Source organism: Malaya genurostris, chromosome 1 (assembly GCF_030247185.1).
Source record: "Malaya genurostris strain Urasoe2022 chromosome 1, Malgen_1.1, whole genome shotgun sequence".
NCBI classification, from domain to species: domain Eukaryota; kingdom Metazoa; phylum Arthropoda; class Insecta; order Diptera; family Culicidae; genus Malaya; species Malaya genurostris.
This window is the reverse complement of record NC_080570.1, coordinates 51,800,409-51,817,880: the sequence shown is the minus strand read 5'-3', so window position 1 is coordinate 51,817,880 and position 17,472 is coordinate 51,800,409. Positions and strand designations below refer to the sequence as shown.

The window sequence follows — 17,472 nt, the reverse complement described above, 5'->3', positions numbered from 1 at the left end:
ATAATCCAACGCTTATCTAATCCATTTGAATAGGAAATCCCGTGGAAAATGAGATAAACATGTATTCCAGGGTGATATACATATTAGTGTTCCTCGGAACAGCTGAAACTTATGGTGACGTCAATTCCGGCTAGGAAGCGACGGAACATAAAATTTATCATATTTGTTATATTACATGCAGGGAGATTTTCGAATATTTAATGCGTACTCAATTAATGGATGGATTTTGGATCGTTAGATTGATATTATTCAATAGTGGAACTGATGTTCAGTGCCGGTTGAGGGCAATATCGATTGTTTCGAAACATTTTAGTAAAACCAAAAGAAATTGGTTAACCATTTGTCAGAAACTCGATACTCATCACCTTTTCCGCTATTAAAGATGTATTTTTGAAATCTATATTTTACACTAATCGACCTGTAACTCCTGAATCGGAGATTGAATCAGCATAAAAATCAGAAATTTTCTATGCGATTTTGAGACATTATGCTTCAATCTAAGATGATGAAAATCAGCTTGGACATCTTCGAGAAAAAAGAGTATTATTATCTATTTTTGTTTTTACACACATCAACCTGTAACTTCGGAATCGCAAGTCGGATTTAGGTTAGAATTCTGGCACTTGGCATGGGACCATGAGAACGTTCTTTTAAGTCTAAGGTTGTGATAATCGATTAAACCATCTCCGAGAAAATAGCAAAATTAGAAATTGGTAGAATTTTGAATTTATTTGATGCCAATTTTGGAGATATCGAATTTAAACCAAAACTAAATGTAAACCCATGGTGTTGCAGAGTGTATGGAAGTGTGTTATCTCAACGATTTTGCATTTGAAAATCGGATTTTTGCACTAGTGTTTTTATCCAGTGTTTATATTCAAAAATACTTAAATGGATTTTTCAAACTAAGTTGAACAATTTTTGCATTAAGACGTTCTTTTAAATACAATTCTGCTATTTCTTCGCACTGGAGGAAAATTTCATCAATATTGGTAAACAACGAGGAAATCGATCTTGTTAGGACGAATAAATCGATACCAAAAAACTGTTCACGATACTGTCTTTCATTCAAATAGTTGTGTCCAAGGATGGCTTTTATCGTATCAAAGAAAGCTTTCTAGCAACTCTTCACACGATTCAATCAGTGCCATCAAAGAGAGACGGATATCATCGCAGCAACAAAAAATGGTTCATTTAACAACAAAAAATGGTTCATTTAACATAAAATGGACACCAGCGCGAGAGCGAATTTCTCTCGATGACATTTCTGAGAATCAATGGTTAGCACACTGCTGTGGGGATTCTCTCTGAAGCAACAAACAGTCGCTCATTCTCGTTTTGCGATCCGATTCTATACGGGTAGTTGGGAATTGCGATAGAATTATTTTACTATTGCCGCTTATTCTAACTATGTGCATATAACCTTTGTATAAGTTGTGTCTATGTAAATGTATGTGAATGCTCCACACAAGGGGTTTGAAATATTGCAACCTAGTATGAGAATCATCAATTCGAATCATCGATTCGATTTTCTGCGATATTTGTCAACTTGCGATTCTCTCTTGGTAAATTCCACACAGCTCCGATCATTACCAGACTGTAAATTTTTTTTGGGGACCGTGAAATATTTTCCTATAGTCTGTACTCATCCTGAAAATGAGTATGTGTAAAATCTCTGTTCATTTTCCATCGGAAATCTGTGTTATTTTAAAATCGGGGCTACTTATTAAAAATCAATAAAAAACACAGATTAATCTTTGAACTTGGCATCTTTGGGTATGAAACTTCCGCATGTGAGTATATCTAGAAGGGCCAGAAGCCTGATTGTATTCCGACTACCGTCAACATTTTGCACGGAGAACCAGCGGATCAAAACAACACAATATTGTAATTGTTGTTTCACGCTCTGGTTGTTTCAACTCAAATGTTGTTGATTTAACTAACATATCTGTTGATTTTGTCATAACCGTTCAGGTGAATGAAATCGATGTATTCGAATCCTGTCACTTGGCTGAGAACGAATATAGTAAAATGCAAATCAAAGATCCTCTTCATTTCACCAGAAACGTTTCATGTTGAAAAAAAAATGACAAGTTCTCCCTGTATTGAATAGATATTCCTATAGTGTAAATGTTTTAATTTCATCTGCGAGTATTATATTTTCGGACAGTTCATGTCAATGTGATAAACTACGTTTAACACTTAAAGTCATAGTATTGGAGTCATCTGAATGGGAAGTAGGACGTCTGATAAGTCATGAAACACACATTTAGTTCGAGAAAAGCAATTATTAGAGCAATTTGGCCATAAATTAAATTACTAAATTGACCGTTTTAAACAACATGCACAAATATTTCTCCCTCATATTACTCAAAGAAAAATACTCATGGTTTATAACCATTCATAGTTAGTGCCTGTTTCACTAGTGAATAAAACATGTCGTAAGCCCCAATCACTGAAAATATTACGGATTTCTATGTGTCGGTCTTGCACGATACGCTTTGTGCGATGGTTTGTTCAATTCATGGGTTCGGATTTTTGCGTGCTCTATTTTGGCACTGAATTTCATCTTCATGCTCGTTCATACCAAACATTTTAGAAGACTTCAACTTTGAGTTATTTAAGGACATCTCATACTACTGAAAATTTTATCATAAATTGCTGACCATTTTCCCGATGGTATGGGCATAAATTATGTTGATGCCTTGAATACAACAAGAGATATTCACGATTAAGTTCTACCCATTTTTGTACAGGGTAAATTTTGAAAAGACGACCCATAGTTAAGTAATGTAACGAAAAGACGCTGTAATTATCGATCGAAAAAAAAATGAAAACATATCTCGGCATAATGATAGTCATCACGTTAAAATTGATTGTGTAATCACACTTGAAATGTGTTTTTCTGCCTCATGTCATGTACATGTAATGAATGTTTAAAAATCATGTAAATTTCAGTTTGATCTTGCAAGTGTTTGACAGATTTAGTGAAATTTTAGGCAGTTTGCTCAATTCCAAGCTAAATCACATGTAATTTTACACGATTTTGCGTGGATCAGTGTTGACACAAGATTTACGTCAAAGTTTATAACCTGTCATATTGAATTATCATTTCGGTGGCTGAAGAATGTTCAAAAGATAAATTTCAAACGAAAGAGTATATTAAACGCACGATCTATCGTGTAAAAACAGGGGAGTTACATACTTCTAAACTCATCGGGACGCCAGATTGTATGAGTGGTGCGCATTTGTTAGTTGTGAAAAAAAGTTTCGTTCCTGCGCTTCCTTTCCAAAGCATGTTCAAAATGATAATGTCTCCCCTGACATATACTTTAACTTCTAAGATCGTTTTCATTTAAAACATTGTTCAAATAAACTTGACGGAAAATTGTATGATGTTCAATACCTCTGCTATCATTCCTGTTAAACCACATCTCGTTCCTGTAAAATCACATCTCCTTCTCGTACAATCTTAAAATCTTAATCGTACATGTAAATTATAACTCTACATAAAACTACACAAATAATCGGATTCGGTTAATGTGCGGTTATTCCCGATTATACTTTTTTGAAACAGACAACATGCTATGAGTATTACTACACACAAAAAAAATTGAATTTTTCAGGTTACTTTCATTTGTAGTGATTTAATTTATGATAAGCTTATATTTTACTGGTTTCGACTGTAACTTGCATTCTGCTACCAGGTGATGATCCAATGATCCAATGAGTCTCGATTCAAGTCGCGGTGGTCGCTATTTCAATAAATTTCATGTTATGGAGTTTAAGACATAATATTAAATGTTCTTTCACGTAAATTTGGGTGAACTGCGACGCTTCATTTATGTGCATCTAATAGGATGTAAAATTACAGTTTTTTTTTAAAGTGTGTAATCAAAACGATTGCTTTTTTAAGTCATATCAGCTCCGTTACTCATCTCATATACGGGAACTATTAGTAAGAGTGAGATCTGCTCTCTCTATTTAGTGGATTGATTCGAACAATAAGATTTATTTCCAATTTTCACGTAGCAATAAAATGAATGTTACTCGTTTTTGACAACAATTTTTTCCTGGTATTTTTTTAGCATAGTGTAGATATTGCTACTGATTACGTTGCAATTCGCTAATTGCAGGTGGAGTAATAAGCAAAAGGATTGATCGACTAATGAGATGAACGTTGGTATAATTACCCTACTTTTGGAATCGTAGTATCGCTACTAGGTTCATCTTTACTTTACTTAGCATTGTATTGAAATTTGAAAGTAAAATGTTAGAAACAATTGGCCCTTGGGAATTATTGGCAAAATAAGTGCAAACCATAAACATATTTACAGCAAACAAATCTGAAACCGCATTTGTTCTGAGAAACTATAGAAAGTTGAACATGGAAGCATGGAACATATATCCTGGTTTTCCAAGTGCTCAACCACCATTTACTAGCTCCGGCCAGCATGGCTCATTGTAGGATTCCATCTTCACCGGATCGGAAGCGGCTGGAACGATGGAAAACAAAGCAGAATCGGAAAAATCCTCCGAGGGATAAAACGAGAGACTAACGGTCTGGCTTAAACACTATTGAATAAGGCCGTAGATTACAATGTAAATATGTTGAAGATCGAACAGGTCACTGCGAAGAAGCACTCCGACGGTTCATGCTTCGATAGTATGAAAATATCATGAAAAAATCTACAGGAAAGAACATCCCCAATTTGTTGCAACTAACAAACCGCATTTGGAACCACCAATGAACAACACACAAATGCAAATATTAGCTTGACCCAGCTTACTCGTATGGTTTTGCAACGGACTCTTTGCTATGATCATTAAAAAAGGGAAACCGGTTCCGAATCGATATTCTCTACCATCACAACTGACACTAGATGCACTATAATGATGTAGACCGTTGGACATAGTTTCGTGGTGAATCGCATGTCCATAACGAAATCCGATGTTCTAGCCTAGACAGAGAACTAATTATTTGTCAAAATGAGAGTGACACAAGTTTTAAAAAAAAACTATGTCACATATAAAATGACGCTTTCTTTCTGAGCACATTTGCGCTAATATTGACGTTCCGTAGCTGTGACGACCGGCTTACGAACCGTGCGAATTGTGCTTTACTTTGCAGCATGCATTGAAAGTCCATCTTGTTTTGTAATTGTTTCCCGTAACCTTCGACCTTCGAAGTCCTCTACGGATAAATACAGGAGTTCATAGAAACAGTTTTTTTTTTCCAGTGCACATCTCCTCGTTCATTCTCAAGAGCACAAGTTGTTAAAAGAAAGAATATAATGACAGGAAAAAATATTGCAAGAGTTCACGTGCTGGATCATGAAGCACAATGAAACAGGGAAGAATTCCGACATGAAAATAATTTTTTTCCTGCCCGGGGGAAAGCATGCATATAGAACAATACACGGCAATAGTTTTTCCGCTCCGTGCGAACCTTGACAAAGCATTTGCGAATTAGTTTTCCAAGCGGACGAGCCGGAAATCGATACTGGTGGAATTGGAACAAGTTCGCACAGGTAGGCAGGTGCTGAGAAAATTCATTTAAGCTCATTATAGCCCCACTTAATATTTTAATCTCATGCAGTCACGTCCTAGTGGAATGTAACACCACGTGTAAATCGCTGGAATGGATTTTTCTTGTCGTCACGGAATGACATCAATGAAAAAGTAATCCTGAACTCTCCCAGCGATGCAATCTGTCCAATGAAATCTGTCAACAATCAATTGTAATCAGAAAGTGCTGCCTGAACCGGATCTCGCTCCATTTCGTATTAATGGCACAGATTTATCTTGTGTTTGTGTGTGTTGGGTTACCGTAATTTATCCTGTCACGTAAGCAAAGAATAAAAATAATCACCGAAAGAAGGAATAACTGACCGCAGCAGTACTACAATGGAATCGCATTAACTTCGTTGTATTTTTCCACTGTCTACCACGTGAACGCTTTCTTCACATCTGGCTGATAAACTGTCTTCTAATTGGTCCTGCAGTTGATTGTGAGAGCACTATGGCAAAGCGCCTGCCAGTCCGATTGGATTGCAGGATTCAGCATCCAATTTATTTCTGTGATGGGAGCTAATTAACAGTATGAGCTCCATAAACAATTGAAAGGCAAAGTGATTCAGGACGGGGTTCGTATAGAGTGGGGAAATTTTGTTGAACCAATATTCAGCTGCTTTATTCGTGTCTAGTTCATGCATGATTTTGAGTTTTTTTTTCAGGATTTGTTCTGCTGAGCTCGATTAGATTCGAGCGGCTCTCTCCGATTCTTATTGCTTTTATTTCAGAAAGTAATTACTTCAAGAGTAATGAATAAATTGAAACCAAAGAATATTCATGCTTTTTTTGTCTTTCTTATATAGAACCGATTTTGACAAGGTTAGATTAAGATCTAACCTACAGGTCTTGTAGTCCCATAGCCTGCTATTGAATTTAATTTGGATCCGGTCTCCGGTTCCGGAGTTATAGCACAGACTAACAGACAGGACACTTAAATTAGATTCTTCAATCATTTTAACGGTCATTTCGAACATTCCCTTATTTGGGACAGTACTCACATGTGTCATGATGGCGCCACGTTACCCCATCAAAAACATCCTGTCTGTCATCTACACTGAAAATCATTTCTACCTATTTTTTGAGGAGAAATCATTCATTGCCGAGCTCTTCTGTAAGCTACCCAAAAGTAGGTCGTTATCTACTCAAACTTTGAGTTGATGGGTAAAAATGGGTAGCGTGCTTTGTTATGGCATAACATTTGTATTAAACTTACAGTTACCTAAATTTTGAGCTCATCACTCGTTACCCAAAATTGGGGAGATGCACTTTAGTTGATTTTGGGTAGGTTTTGACCCAAAATTAGGTAGCCGCTGGTAAGAGTGTAGACTGTGTTCATTTTTTTCATTTACCAACAGAGTTGCCATTCATACAGAATTACCTGTAATGTATTGATTTGTATACGTCCATGCGAATTTCATGCAGGATACAGATTTAATCTCGGATTTAATACATCTTGCCTATATTCATAACTATATACATAATTGTGCCTACTTCTCATCCTCCAACGCAATACAAAATCAAACCCGTTTTGTTACAATATTTACTTGCTTCTGGTCTGCCGCCACTTAATTTCGGGTGAAAACTACCAACACAATAAAAAATAGTCTAGATGAACAACGTTGAGTCAAATAAATAGTTACCTTCCAACATCGCGAAAAAGTTAAATGTATTATCAACGTAATCCAATAATTTATTGTAACGATTCATTTTCAAATATTTTGATGAAATCAGGCATCCCTGCAAGCAGCTGATCGGTGTTGACAAACGAGGGGAAACCAACTAGTAAAAAAACTTTCACATAACACAAGGGGTGTACCGATAGTAAATAGTTCGCGCAGTACAATATAGGTGGAACTAGTGCATCACGAAAAATTATTTTTATAAGAATTTACTCATACTGTCATGTCTGTTAGTCTGTGGTTATAGGGTAATATGTAGTATAAAAATGCACTCGATTTTTTTTGAAATGCCTTGACCGATTTTCACAAACTGAGATTCATTGTCAAAGCTTTCAAACCACCATATGAAATGACGATACAAAACCAGTACGCACCGGTACGAGCTGGCACGGAAGAAGAAAACACAACTCGTCTTTACAAACAATGCACACAACGGTCTTTGTTAAATTTCGTAAACGCTAAACGAAAAATACCAACACCTTAGCTGACTACTTACTCACTTTCCTCAGATAGAGCGTGATCGATTCTCACAAACTTAGATTCAAATTAAGGAGTGTATCTAAAAGTAGCTAGCAACATTGATTATTGAATAAAAAAGCAAAAAAAAAACATATTTTGACATCAGTTTTCGATATATTGTCGAAAAATTACATTTTTATGCATTTCACTGATTATATTGAAGAAAATCCTAGTTTCTGTGAAACGCTCGCACTTTGAACTTGACATTCTTCATTAAATTCTGCACAGTTACTTTTGTGACTTTCCTGGTGGCAGCTAGCCAGTTTTTTTTAACTCCTGCATGTTTTGGTACACTGTACCTTTCTTCCGAAAGTGCCGCTGGACAATTGCCGAATACCTTTCAATTGGCCGAAGATCCGGGCAGTTCGGTGGGTTGATGTCCTTTTCCACGAATTGTACATTATTTTTTGACAACCACTGTAGAACGGAGTTGGCGTAGTGGGCTGAAGCCAAATCCGGCAAGAAAAGAGGAGGAGCCTTATGCTTTCTGTACAGTGGCAGCATTCTCTTCTTCAAACATTCTTGCTCGTACACTTTGGCGTTAATTGTGCTCTTCGTGAAGAAAATCGACGACCGCAAACCACAGGTACAAATTGCTTGCCAGACCAATACCTTCTGCCCAAACTTTTCCATCACCACCGTGGTGTCAGCGTCGTCCAGGTCCTGGTACACCGATTTCGTATAATATTGCGGTCCGAGCAGCGCTCGAGAGTCTTCCTTGGCGTAGGTTTCGTCGTCGATCAGGATGCATCCGTCTTTATTCTGTAGAATCCGGTTATACAGTTTGCGTGCTCTTGTTTTGGCCAGGGACTTTTTCGGCACCTTCTGTTTCTTGTACGTTTTCAGGGAGCTCCGAACTTTGATCCGTTGAATGGTGTTGAACTGCTTGGCCAAATCCCGCGTCGACGCCGATGGGTTTTTCCTGATGTACTCAACCACTTTTAAGTCCCGGCCGGGCTGGCTGGGACCCGTTTTCCTACCGGATCGGGGCAAATTCTTCATGGAAAGGGTCTTACCGAATATTTTTGACACTGGTGTGGTGCACTTTCACCCGTTTTGCAATTTCGTTGTACGTGACACCACTTTCTGAGCACCAAGTGTGCAGAATTTTCTTTCGCGTTTCCGGATCAATTCGACTCATCATTGAAACGATAAACCGTACCGAAATCAATCGATTGCGCAGCTGTTATTGACATGTAAACAAACATGTCACCGCAAAACACGCTGCAAAAAATTAAGCCATTTCAGAGTAATAACTGTTTGAATGTTGCTAACTACTTATCGATACACTCCTTATAGGTCTCATACAAAACTTTAGAATTTCATCCGAATACAACTTTCGGTTTCGGAATTACTTCAATGAATCATTTTAATGATTATACTATTAAAATTTTGGGACTGTAAGAAGAATAGAAAATAGAAATTGTATGATTCCATAAAATAAATTCGTCAGTTTTGCATGGGAACATTAATTTATTTTTATTTTAATTTTTGTTTATTAAATTCGTTTTGGCCTTCGTTTAATTTCTCTATTCCCGATACTTTCGGAAACGGAATTTGGAAATCGGTGTAGTTGAAGTCAGTTAAATTCGCCTAATGGATTGTAAACCATTTCATTAAATTCGAAATTGAAAGTCAGTGCAGCCATCTTGGAAAAATTGTAGTGCGTTCCGCATAAAATTTTGGGATGATTAAAAAACAAGCAGTTTTTATGGGATCTTAAAACTTTTTATTTGAATGTTAGATGGACGGAATCGCTTCAGCCATCTACCAGCGAAATGAGTGACATTATTCTAATTTCATACATATATCATTCTGTAGTTCCGGAACCAGAAGTCGGAAACAAATGAAATTCAGAAACCTTATATAGGATCATTGGACTGTCTAATATGAGTCTCAGTTTTTGTAAAAAATCAGTTAAGCCATCTTCGAGTAAAATTAATGAAATTATTTTTCACACACAAATTTGCTTATCTCGACGAACTTCTTTGAATGGTGCAAGGGTGTAAGACGTTGGTTTCTTCCAGCAATTATTGTTGCAAGCCGTATAAATCAATACAAATATGAAATTGCTTTGAATTTGAAAATACTGCCATTTTTCTAATACATATGTCATGTTCGAACGATAATGTTGCCGAAAACGAACCGTCTAGATGTCATGAAAAAGTTTACTGTGCATAGTTTTTAAAAAACAATTGCATAAAACAGTAGTAAAAAGTAAGAGTGTGTAATGTCAGCAACCAAACTGGATGTCGTGAATGCGAATAAAACTGACACGGTTTCTTCACATTTTCGAATTGATCGATTGTGTGAATTGCGAAACATTCCCACTTTTTTACTACCAAAATTTTGAACGATTTTTGACGTCGATTATCTCATTTCGGATTTGCATATTTCATTGGAAGAAACTATAAAGATGCTGTACAGGATTCATTTCTGCCTTTTAGAAGGACCATGATTTGGGGAAAATAATATATTTTCATGTTATGATAATAAACCATGATTAAAATTTTACGGATCATGATCCATTAGGACTGATTTCTATGAAATTTGAACGTAATGCACTTGAAGTTGTTGGGTATAATTTCAGGCGTGTTTCTGCTACGATGTAATTTTTGCAACATAAATACAGGCGTTATGTGTGATTTTTTCAACGATGGTCTTTTTTGCAATATAAATTTAGTGAAAAGCACGACGAACTTTTTTTAAAATGGAAATATTCTGTTTTTGAAAAACGACGACGCAAGAGATAACGTGTTTACTTGCGTTCATTACTTCAGTTTTGATTTTGTGTTTCAGAATTTAAACACTTAAACGAACTGCATGAAAAAACACGAGTGAATCAAACATCCTAAAAAGAAACTCATGTCGAATTCTTGGAAAAAAATTGTCTTATTCATAATATTTAGGCGTATCAATACAGCTTGTATTGTTATATTTATGAAACAAATTAATCAAAATGGTTGAACAAAATATTTTTCTGATTTCTGTTAGATGGTGTTCCAAATTCACAATCGAATTAAACGCTTGCTCTCGGAATATTATTCTAGCACCAACGGTCACATCAAATATGTAAGAATACATTCGAACAAAATGTAACATTGATGTTTGTCAAATGAAAAGCGTAGCCGTGCTTAGTCTCTTATGATGTGAATTTTCGGTTCATTATCTTTATTTTTATGTTATGTTTAATTCTCTATCAGCCGGTGGGTAAAACAACGCGATTATTAAATAACATGCTTTAGGATCAAGTAAACATTTTCAGTAGGTCTTGCTTTTCAATGTCTGCTTTTTGCTTTACCATTAATCTATGAGTCTATCACATCACTTGAGGCTGAGGATTCAAAGTGATATACGGGTAGAAAATTAGAGTTACGAGCTTTGAAAAAAATGCATTCTTCAGGTAACGCATTTTCGAACCATTATTAATTTTCATGGGAGAAGAGTTATTGCTCATGATTTCATGGTAAGTTGAAATGATTGGTTTCATGATTTTCTAATCATCACTTCTTGCTTGAATTGTAATTAGCTTTGCGTACAAACCGACACATCCGCTCACAGTGCCAAATGATGCGACACTGGTTTTATGCGTCTTCTCGCCTTGACGACCGGAAGCCAAATGAGAACTACGACCTGAGCGTTCGAGGTTTTTAACCACGCAGAAGGTGCACTCTCCAAAGCTGCTGATTGATTACATCATTCCCACGACGTTTGCTTCCATCCAACGCACAAGAAGAAATGATCGATTTTCGACCACGGTTCCCCTTTCATAACGTTCAGTTGAAGATATGCGCGAAAACCCCAAGCAAAAGTAAAGAGTTTTCCGCGTTATTTTAAAATTTTCAGAAAACTTAATTTTTGAGTTGTTTGTGGTTATCTCACACTGTTCAAAATATTATCCTAAATTCCTGATCATATTTTTGATGAAATAGTGAAAGAATTATGTTGCTGCCATTAATACAAGTTGAGATGTTCACGATTAAGTTCTGCCCATTCTTCCATATGACTAATTTTTAAAAGGCGCCCCATAGTAAAGTAAGTCGTGTTCATGACAAAATCGTGTTTCACTTTGCTCCGAAACATCGTTCTATCGTCAAGTGCGTAAAACTCCTACTACTTGAATAAGATGGAAAGTCGCTTACATAGAAATATCGATATCTCCGTTAAAAATGGACAGATTTTAACAATCTATGGCTTTTTGGATAATATTCTAAAATTTGAGTTCAGAAATTTGTTTTGAAGTGTTGAGCTACTTATTTATTTTCTTCAGATAGAGCGTGACCGATTTTCAAAAACTTATACCGTTTTCGTTTTTGAACCTACACGCGGGCGACTCTGACTCCGAGTAAAACGAACACGTGGTACGCGCCCTTAACAACAACTCATAAAAATAGCAAAATAAACAAGCTCCTATGGATGTCATTTGAAACAGTTAAAAAACGAATAACACATGGATCAATAAGTCCCGAGACTAAAGCAGAGATGGCACTCGTAGTAAACCAGTAACCACGTCTTTCTGGAGTACTAACCTTTGCTTGAAACGGGTCAAAATTTTAAGTCGATCCGACCAGAAACAGCTGAGTTATCGAGGTTGGAGTAAAGTCGTTTTGTAGTTTGTTTAAAAAATGGAAAAAAAACCGAGTTTCGTGTTTTGATAAAACATTGTTTTTTAATGATTAAAAACACCGTGAAAGCGAAACAATGGATTGAAAAATGTTATCCGGACTCTTGTCCATCAAAAGCAACGATTTGTCGGTGGTTCGCCGAGTTTAAACGTGGTCGTACCGACACAAATGACGCGGAACGCTTGGGTAGACCTGTGGAAGCCGTTACACCGGAAAATGTGAGTGAAGTGACAAAAATTATAATGAAAGATCGTAAAGTGAAGCTTCGTGAAATTGCTGAGATGACACAGATATCATATGGAAGTGTATTTACTATCCTTCATGAAAAATTGAGCATGAAAAAGGTTTTTTCCAAATGGGTGCCGCGATTGCTGCAATGCACTCTGCCACAAGTCGATGAAAACAATGGCGAAATTGAACAAATTGGGCTTTGATCTGCTTCCTCACCCCCCATACTCGCCAGATTTAGCCCCCAGTGACTACTGGATCTTTGCTGATCTTAAAAAAATGCTCCAGGAAAAAAGATTTGGCTCAAATGAGGAGAAATCGCTGAAACTGAAGCTTATTTTGAAGCGAAAGGTAAATTTTTTTATAAACATGGTAAAAATTTTTATAAACATGGTAAAAAACGTTGGAATCATTGCATCACCCTAAAAGGTTGCAAAATTGTATCACCCTAAAATTTTGCAAAAAAAATGTTGTTTCCATTGTTAGTCTGGCGAAATTGAACGAATTGGGCTTTGATCTGCTTCCCTACCCCCCATGCTCGCCAGATTTAACCCCCAGTGACTACTGACTCTTTGCTGATCTTAAAAAAATGCTCCATGGAAAAAGATTTGGCTCAAATGAGGAGAAATCACTGAAAATGAATCTTATTTTGAAGCGAAAGATAATTTTTTTTTATAAACATGGTAAAAATTTTTATAAACATGGTAAAAAACGTTGGAATCATTGTATCACCCTAAAAGGTTGCAAAATTGTATCACCCTAAAATTTTGCAAAAAAATGTTGTTTCCATTGTTAGTCTCGGGACTTATGAGGCTGTTGGATTGGATTCTTTCATTGAGAATGCGTGACAATTTTAAGCTCTGATACCCACACGCAGTTTCCGGAAGTACCGGCTCCAAAACTTGAAAACGGAACTCATTTCATTTTCCAAGCTATGACACCGAATCGAATTTCAAAAACAAAAGTTCAAATGAAAATTCTTATGGCTCTATATACAGCTGTAGACTTTCATCAGGATCCTACTTCCGGTTCCAGAACTGCAGGATGAAGTGTGCTCGAAATTTTAAGCCATCATTTAAAGCAACGATGAACAAAATGGAAGGATTTTTCTAAATTTGATTATTAAACAGTGTTTCAATTGACAGGTAAACAAACTTTCTTGTTTTTATTCAAGAATGCTACACTTATACTTATGCGAGTATGAGTAGTAGTTGTATAAAGCCGCCATTATTATTACGGAAACCGCTACATTCGAATGAAATACTACATTGCATTTACCATCGTTTCATTTAATTGAAATATCAAATAATACTTTCGCTCGATATTTTCAGTTGAATAATCCTTTCGGCGAAATGAATATTTCGGTGGAATGACCCATTCCGTAAAACAACTTTCGGTAGAAATGCCCTTACACGAAACGTCGTTCGGTTAAATGACCCGTTCCCAGTCGCTAATCTATTAGAAATGAAACCATTGAATTCATACACATGTGAGAGAACAACTCTATACTAATACCGATGAAAAAAATTGTTTCCATCACGTACATATTTCCGGTTTTGTTATTTCCATACATTTTCACTATGCATATGAAAGTTTATTATTCATTCCACCAAAGATCAATCTTCTGCATATTCCTTTTGGTAACGATCGACTTTCCGAATATCAATTTATAATCCCTCAAAGCTGGAGATGCATTACTGTACAGCAATGAGCATTGTTGTAATTTTTTACCTTCAAAGCCACGTCGGCGGCATTCCGAACGTGGCTAACAATTCTAAGCTTCTTCCAGCAGATTATCAGAGTTCTCAACCGAGGCTCAGAATCTACGATACCGCGAGCGTTCTGCGTTCCTTCCTCGTATTTCTGGTCCATGGCATCATCGACTTACAGGAAGTCACCATAACTTAGTCTTTTCTCGAAAGCTCTGTTTCAAGGCTCATGTATTTCGGCTCAGGAGCAATTTTCCAACCGAGCGACCCGTAATGCTTTTCCAGACGTGTAAAAATCTTCATCAAGTATAATAAAATGCGTCTCTCCCGTTCACCCGTTGGGACAAACCTCGGTACGCAAAGGGAGCAAGCTGATAAATAGGAATCGAGCTGGAAAAATGACATCCTCGAACGGAAATCTTTGGGGTTGGACCCTTTTAGATTTTTTTTTTTCGTTATCAAGTTGTACACCTCGCTGTCTACCTCGCTTTCTGCCCAGCTATCCAGCTGATGCCGTGACCAGAGGTAATCGAGTAGCTTTCGCATCCGACAGAGACGGTATGAATGTCGTGGAGGAAACAATTTCGTAGACGACGAGGATTAGTAAGTAAAGATCTCACTCTTTTTTTTGCTGCGCCAAACCGGTCCAATATCCTGAAATATGAGCGCACGTAACAGACGGTAGACGCACAGACGGTCCTTCGCCGGTTCGGTTGGAACCCGAATTCACATACCTTCACACTTTCGGCCGGATAAGAGCATGGCGCAGAAGGGGTGGATAATAAAATCCTTAAATAAATAGAAAAAAGTGCCACTCTTCAACTGGAAAACTGCAAATAATTTGTCATATTTTCACCGTTTGACATTTTCATCCCGATGGTGAAGGGCCCGGCGTGATATACGGCAGGGGAAAACGAGCGACCATGATTCATTCGCTGAAAGGTTCTTCTACTCAGTACTCTGCTGAAGCAGAAAGCATATTTGGACTATGTGTAAATTTCCATCTATTTTTGGGGTTGTATTCGAAGAAGAAAACACGACCACTTTTCATAGTCGCCATTTATATTTATGAATGCTAGTCATGCTTACATAGAGCAGCATAGCTCTATATAGCAAGATTTTAAATTAGATTTTTTTTAGCTTGAGAAATTCTGACTGCATATTTTCATAGCAACATTAAGCTACGATTGATCCAAGTTCGATCTACATAATGCCGAAATTCTCAACTTCAGAGTTGAAATAATGCACGGAACCGAGTTGGGATAACAATTTCACCACTCCGGAAGGCACCCTCAAATATTAACGTCGCATAAACAACTCATAAACAAATGCAAACTATCTGCCGTGCTCTACTCGGTCGAGATAGTTAGAGTGGAAAATATAACTGCAGAAATGTTCAGCAAGTGCACGTAATGCTGACTAGTGGCTGTTGTGCGTATAAATAAAGATTCATGAGCTATTTTATAAAGAATGCATCAGTACATACGAGGCAAGCAATGAATCCGACAGTGCGAATAAAAATTATGATTTAGAACAGCAAGCATAGTTAGGATATGAAAAAAGAGGCAAGTTTTGTGTGTCTAATTCGAGCTTCGGTAGTCTCAGTTTCCGTGTTCTGTCAAAGCTTGTATTTCAGTTGTTTTATGATATCGCAGAAACAGAAAAATTCAACAGATCCCTTACTCAGTGTAACCATTTGAAGGTTGCATGAAAAATTGTTCACTCAAAACAAAATTCACTGAATGAACAGCAATTGACAGCTAACGGTAACTTCTGTTTCTGAGCAGCCTTTATAGGCTAAGAATAACATTACGATCGAGGTGAGCCGTGTAGCATCCGACAAAATTATTTCAACCAAGATGAGATCAATATCTCATTGGTTTCCTGTTACATGTCGTAAAAAGCCGAGAAAAAACGAGAGTCCGCAAGTCAAGGTATATTTCCGTGCCGATGACTGAATAAATGCAGGAGTTTAAAAAATGCAGTTATAAACGGAACATTTGCGGGTTTTGCCCTTGCGGAGCTTAAAACTCTGTATTACAGTAAGACTGACTAATGGAAGAAAAGATGTTTATTTTTCGGCATATTTGTCGTATAACCGGTCTTTGCCGAGCGATAACTTCATATTCTTCATATAATATGTAAATAATATTTCTAATTTCATAGTAAATTTTGCTTTCATCAGTTGTTTATAGTGTTAGTTCATCACACTTCCAAACGTTCCTACATAATCTTTCTAATCTGGTACCGCGAATGAAAGATCCAGCTTTATCACCGTCAACTAGTTGAATGAAGCCCACAAATCGTTCTTGGGCTGCAGTCAAACATGCCAGAACTCATTAGATTTCAATTTGAGCTGTTAGTAGAATATTGTCACTAATAGTACTGTTGTTGTGCCGATTAATTCTACTATGTCACGTCATTACACTCTCACAAAGTCACTATTTTCACAGTCACTATTTTCACAAAAGTGTATCAAACGTTATAATACAGATACGTAAGGAGTGTATCGAAAATAAGCTATCCACATATATTTATGTTGTACGCATGTATTTGTGATGGTTTTTATGCTCAGATCAGAGCATGCTGTGCGTTTGGCTTAAGCTTCCGTTTGTTTACTTATTTGTGCGGTTGAAACTCTGCATTTTCAAAATGTCGCGTATTGAAAAGGAAGGAAAAATTAAGCTTTTGGACACATGGCTAAGTGAGAAGGGTATTACTATGCGAAAATTGATGAAGCGGTTTGGAATTCAGCATGTCAGTGTTAAAACCATCATTAATAAGTTTGGGGAGCACTATTCTTTGGTTGAGCTACCAGGAAGAGGCAGAAAACCCGGTTCTTACAACCCGAAACTGGACCAGAAAGTGGTATCTCTAATCATGAAGAACAAATCAATGTCAATACGTGATTTGGTAAAAAAAAAGCCGGAACGAGTGTCGGATTGATCCATCGTATCAAGAGGCGAAATCACCTGAAGATCAGAACAGAAGAAGCAAGTAGCAACAAGGGCCCGGAAATTGTATTCGCGTGTATTGCAGTGTCCGGATGCATGCGTTTTGATGGACGATGAGACTTATGTAAAGGAGGACTCAAAAACCCTTACAGGTCCACAATACTTTACTGTCGTCGTTGAGGAG

General features: G+C 37.0%; 1 protein-coding gene across 8 annotated transcripts in view; it reads right to left on the bottom strand.

The window, feature by feature from the left end:
- The window catches only part of LOC131439375 (complexin), a 721,216-nt gene that overhangs the window by 218,327 nt on the left and 485,417 nt on the right, over positions 1–17,472 (bottom strand). The gene's annotated exons all lie outside the window — the stretch shown is intronic.